The following is a 5048-nucleotide window of genomic DNA, read 5'->3' as shown; positions in this document are numbered from 1 at the left end:
AAACAAATTTTCTTATCTCTCTTTCTTTTCTTTCCCACCTTCTGCAGGCACTCACCTTCGAAGTGAGCATTTTCTGTCACTATTACTCAGGTGTATAACACATTCTCTCTATAATTCTCGGGTCCAATAAACTCCTCCTTTGCTCAGCCCATACACACAACTCCCAAATTCCTTTTCTGACTCCATCACCACGACTCTCTAGCCAACGAAAGCGTCGAATATCAAGCTAGTAATGACGCGTGCGCGCTTAATATAACCATGAAGGTTTATTGAGGCATCACTTCACCCAAAAAAGTTAAAATTAAATGGGAGATTGTTGGTAAATGTGTAGCCCATGACCCGTGCAGCGTCCAATGAGTTAAAATCCTAGGTGGGCAGTCACCATCAAATAAATACATATCATTTAATTAACTTTCCATCAACAAATGGTTAATTAACTTCTAGAAATATTAATAAACCACTCATCATAATGCTCTTAAAAATTAGAATTTTATAAAAGATAATTTGATGAAAGTGAACATAAGAACAAAATACCTTTTCTCTCTCTCTCTATAAATTTTTAGAGTAACTATCTTAAGCTCTTAATCTTAAAATATGGAGTTATTTGAGAACTCTAATAGTTTTCTAAATAACATAGAAGAGTACAACAATTAGACAAAGACTGTAAGACGAGTAGAGATTTAAACTTGTGGAGATTCTGCTCTGCTTGAGATAATTTGAATTTCCCTCTTCTAACATAGATCACCATTTGCATGGAAGCTCTAACATAGATATTTAGAAATCTAACATGTTATTTTTGTTAGCAAAATTACAAACACATTAAAAATCCACTTCCTCGTAAGAAAAAGGAGCTTGAAGCTCTAACTATATTAGTAAGGGCTTTTATATCTATTCTTATTATTGAAGAAGAGAATAGAACCAACGTAATCCTCCCTCATATAATTCACCATTTTGCTTTCTTGATTCTTTTACTTCATTTTCCTTACTCTCTTTGTGCCAAGGTACGAGTCTTTTAAAGGGATAATTGCTAATCTTCACCTGATTCCTGATTTGTTTAGGTTAAGAAATAGATTTTAGATGTAAAATCTCTACTATAATGTAAGGATGTTTATTGCACCATTCATACATTAACAAAAATTCTATCCTATGCTTTTCTCTGATAATTCTTTCTCTTATGTTTGATTTATTGCGACGAACTCGGGTGCTAGAAAAACCTATTTTCCTTATAGTGGTAGGACTGCAATCGATCTAAGCCTAGTCAATCTTTTGGGTTATCGAGTTGAGCTTGATTCAAATAACTTGAGCTCGAGATCATCAAAAAACGAGCTCGAGCTGAGACAAGTTATTTTTCGATTTTTGCTCATGCTCTTTAACAAGCTCGAGTCAAGTTGTTTGTCACGCTTCTCAAGTACTTTTTTAAAATATTTTTATTTATTTTTTAATTAAATTGAGTAATTGAAAATACAAAATTACAAAAAAAGCCAATTTAATGAAATTTGGACCACTAATATATGGACTCTATATTGAATTATAAGATTACAATACTAACCTGTGCAATCGGAAAGTAGACGGGGCTTGGAGTCCCCGGGGTACCTTCGATGGTTATGTTAGTATATGTCTTGGGGAGAGTTAGGGGAAGAACTCATCAGCTAGAACCTACAATTTTACCTGTGTTATAGTCTTATTTCCCCTCTCGAGTTAGAGCCTCTACTTTTCTTTTGTGCTTGGGTTGTCTGTCTCTTGTGCGGGGTGCCATGCCGTCACATTTAATTCGGCTGCTCTCACTAGTACCTTGCTCCGTATTTCTAGGAGTGGATGGTGAGGTGTGACCTCTCCTTGGGCTCCCTGTTAGGGATTAGATCTTTCGCCGAGTTGCCTTGTTAGTTATTTCATATCAGTTCATTTAATGCGACATGGTTTCTCGTTGATTTTTCGGATTCGGGCATGTCCATTGATGCTCTGTCTCACTTTCCTAATACGGTCCGAATCTCTGACCCATCTAATACCTTGGATCCCCTCGGCTTCCTTGATTCATAACCATGGGATTTCCCTTTTTCAATTCAGTGGTTACCATGGGTGTGGGCTCGGCCCACCTAGGTGAGAGCCCATTCATCCCTCCAATTTGCTGTAGATTCCTGTCACACGAGTGTGGCAGGAATTTTTAAGTTTGCTAGGGTTCAGTCCCTTCCATTTCGCGTCCGTATGTCTCCCCACGTTTAGTATGGCGTGTGTCAGTTTAGTCCTATGTCCTATCGTGCAATGGAAACTACGGGATTCGTCGATTTGGTACCTGCACTAGTGACGCCTATCATGCTTTCTCTTAGGAATTGTTTGGCCACCGTAGCCCCTATTTAAGTCAATCTTTTTGTTGAATTATGTTTCCTGTTGCTATCCTTTCTTCCCAAGGCCTTAATCAACCTTTGCCATCATGCTTTCCTCTAAACCCTAGCCTTTGTTTTCTTTCTTTCTTTCTTTCGTCCTCGCCTTTCTCTCATTTCCTTGTGGCTATGCGTAACACTTCCTGTTTTGGTTCTTGCAGTTCCTATTTCTCTAATTCCCAAGCTCCATCCTAGAGGATTGGAAGCAGTGGCTCTTACCATCCAAATTATTTCGAGGTTTGTCGTTGGTCCTCCTTGATTGCCTAGACCGACTTGGACTCCCTTCGGCATTTGTATGGAGTTCTTAACTAGGTCATTCTGGAGTTGCCCAGTCCTGGCTGTGGGGCCATATACCTAGAAGGTTTCTCCGGAAAGGTGGCCATTTTTGTGCTCCTCTTCCAGATGGGGTTACGCCTTCCCTTTCCATCCTATCAGGGACGTCTTAGATTATTTGGGCTTGACTCTAGCCCAGCTTCATCCCAATGCCTGGAGGACATTGCTGGCCTGCTGCATCGTGTGATGTCGAATCTTGGAGCCCACATGTGAGGAATACCCCGACTTTAATCAACATGAATTCCTCTACTGTCATGGTATTCATTGTTTTTGGGGTAATCTGTGTAGTTTCTACTCACGGCCCACGAGTAGGGTGGTATACATTGAACCCCACTAGTCCCATGTTAAAGATTGGCAAAAAATGTTCTTTTTTGTGTCGGGCACTGGTTGAGAATTTCAAGAGGGAGAAGCCCAGTGTCAAGGGTTTCCTGTTCAGGAAATGTGAAAAACAGTTCTTGAAGACCATGAGTTTGAAATGGCGCCTTCTTCTTGGGAGAAAGACCGCCTTTGACAAGTTTATTTGTGGGTGGACTAGAATCCTGAGGAGGGCCATACTGACGCAACCTTACCCGGGAGAATATCGATCGATTTTTGGTGATGCCTTCACCTTCTCACATCACGAGCGCCACTTTTTGAGGGATTTGGCCAGTTCTCATGGGCAGAAGAGGGAGCCTTCCATTCAGCTGGAGTAGAAGGGAAAGAAACCCCACGTGGACAGCTAGGTCCACGACAAGGGCAAATCTTCAAGTGAGTCAAGTTCTGGAGATATTTCTGATCCCTTTCATGGACAATCCTCATTGTTCCATGGGGGTAGTGGTTCGACACCGTTAGCTAGTCGCCAACGGTAGGCTCCTCTTCTTTTGAAAAGTAATGTGCTTGCTTGTCCGACTTCGACCCCTGGTGGTCGTTTGGAAGAAGTTATGAAGAAGGTTAAAGCTGATTTGGCCTTAGTCCTGGTGGCCGAATTTTCTGAGTCCGGTCGACAAGAGTCAACTGGTACTACCCCATCCTTCCCAGTCACATGGTTGAGGCTCCAGGTTTTCTGGAGGAGGAATGGGATATTGGCATGGAGCTGCACCATGCATTCCTGGAGCCTACGTGGGAGGGCTCTGTAGATCACTTTTCATACGTGCCTTTCGAGTGTATGGAGGACACGTATTTGATCCTGGATGACGCGGCCACGGTGTGGCTGCTGGTGAGGAGATGCTTCGTCAGGATGGCCATGGTGCTTCCCTTCTGTCTGTTGTATCCAATATATTAGGCAGTGTGGCTCCCAATCTTCTACTTGATCTTCAAGGATTGTCCCAAGATGACCTCTAACCATAGAACTTGATTGAGGTTCGGCTTCAGTTACCTTTGTGCTCCTCAATCACCCTAGATGCAAAGACTTTTCCATCTGTTACCTTGGCTTTCAACACCTTGTCCTTCGGCGAGGGGGCTGACTCTCCCTCTGGTTGGGAAGCTCCTCCACCTCTCAATTCAAAAGAAGGGATGGATTAAGTCCTCCCTTCTAGCAGGGAGGTACTCCATAGAGATTCCCCATAGGGGAGGTTCCCTCTGGTGGGGAAGCTCTTCCACCTCTCAATTCGGACGAAGGGGCGGATCAAGTCCTCCCTTCTAGCGGGGAGGTTCCCCATAGAGATGGTGAGCCTACTAGCGTTGCATTCGTGCCTCGATCACCTACAACCTCTTCGTCCTAACGGTTTTCTCGATCAGGTGGCCCCAGGCCTTCTTCTGCAGGCCCCCCCGTGCTTCATCTTTTGGGGCAATTGTTAGAGGCTTACAACTTTGTTTGCATATGGGCATTCATGATCTAATTCAGGAAAGTGATTCACTACTAATGGTAAATCAGATTCAAGAGGAAGAAGAATGCTCATAACTCATCAAGGAAACGCAAGGTTGATGAAGAGATTTAGTAATTGCAAGATTCAACATATAGGTCGTTTGGGTAATGAAGCAGCACATAGTTTAGCAAAACTTGCTTAGAATGTGGAGGATATTAGTTTATGATGGGAGTCTTTTCCAAATGTAATTTCTTAGATTATCTGGACTGACAAACGCTTGTAATCCCTTTTTCAATGAATGAATGAATTTTGTCATAAAAAAACAAACGTATAACTATGGATTATTTTCAATATTTAGGCATAAATGACTAGGCATAAGTAATTGAGTTACTTGTAATATATTTAATTATAATGGTTATTATACTTATATTATTAAGTTTAATATGCATTCATACATTTTAGATATATATATTAGAATATTAATATATAGAAATAAATTATATATATATATATATATATATATATATGTATATATAATCTCTTGAGAGGCTAA

Source organism: Juglans microcarpa x Juglans regia, chromosome 8D (genome assembly GCF_004785595.1).
Source record: "Juglans microcarpa x Juglans regia isolate MS1-56 chromosome 8D, Jm3101_v1.0, whole genome shotgun sequence".
Taxonomy (NCBI): domain Eukaryota; kingdom Viridiplantae; phylum Streptophyta; class Magnoliopsida; order Fagales; family Juglandaceae; genus Juglans; species Juglans microcarpa x Juglans regia.
This window is presented reverse-complemented; position numbering follows the sequence as displayed.